Genomic DNA, 1,223 nt, shown 5'->3' on the forward strand with positions numbered 1-1,223 from the left:
AATAGAGGAAATGATCTTATTAAATTAAAAGTTGATAAAAATCTCTCCTTTTAAATCAAACAACGAATACATTTTTTACTTAAATAAATCCAATGGTATTTACCGTGACACGTCTCGGAAATAAAAAGAGGAGACATTGGAAGCGAAGGTATGCTTGTTATTCACTCGCCCGTTTTGTGCATTATCGAAGCACAAAGTGCATTGTTATTGTCACGGAGAAAGTAGCCGGAGACGTAAACTGCTTAAACCGGTCCCTCTTGTTCCTGAACGGGTTCACAGATCCAACCTGAGCTTCTGGACGGTGCACAACAGCTGTAAGCTGTGCGCAACGCTTAGCAGGAAATGCCGGATCTTCCCTTATCAATCTTGCCCTCCTGCACAAGCCTTTATGCGCGCATATTGTATCCACGTACACACACACACACACACACATATACGCGCATCTTTTAAAACCTTTACTTCCTCTATATTCTATTATCTCTTATTTCTTTAATTAAAAAACAATTTCGAGGCCAATTCTTCTCATCCTGTTTGGCAAACTCTGCCAGATATTATTTCCTCCCCTAATTAAATGTGAGAAATCGTTGGTATTAAGCGAGCAAGTAAGTGAATTATCAGCCTCTGTTCGCTCGCATTACTAGATACCTTGTTATCTGCTCCCGCGAGTAAGATGATTTGAAATGTAAACGCCACGGTAGGATGTTGATTCGGTGTCAAACAATTAGTGGGGAGCGAGATATGCATCGCTATTCCGGCAGACGACGAGGGCGACTAATTATGAAAAGCCGTGGGAATAAAAACCAGACCCTTTTTAATGCTCTATTACCAACGCTTTGCCCCGGGTACATCCAACCAGATTGCTCCTCGCGCCCTCTCCTCATCATATCTTTTCAATTGTTACTTTTCTCTCTCTCTCTCTCTCTCTCCTCTCCTGATAATAATATAAAATGTTTAACTCGCTCGTCCAATTTGCAATTTCACCAAACGATCGATCTCAAACCCCCTTACTTCTCTCTCTCTCTCTCTCTCTCTCGCTCGCTCGCTTCTTATTCCACGGTTAATTAACAGAAAACATCTGGCATTAAAAAAGAAATAAAAACATTAGCATCTATTAAATAGCAGAGATTTTAATCCATCCATGAGGTTACTTTGACCATAATGTTTTGAAATTATCCGTTTTTTTTTTTTTTTTTTTTTTTTTTTTTTTTTTTTTTTTTTTTTTT

Source organism: Apis dorsata, unplaced genomic scaffold (genome assembly GCF_000469605.1).
Source record: "Apis dorsata unplaced genomic scaffold, Apis dorsata 1.3 scaffold_174, whole genome shotgun sequence".
Classification (NCBI taxonomy): domain Eukaryota; kingdom Metazoa; phylum Arthropoda; class Insecta; order Hymenoptera; family Apidae; genus Apis; species Apis dorsata.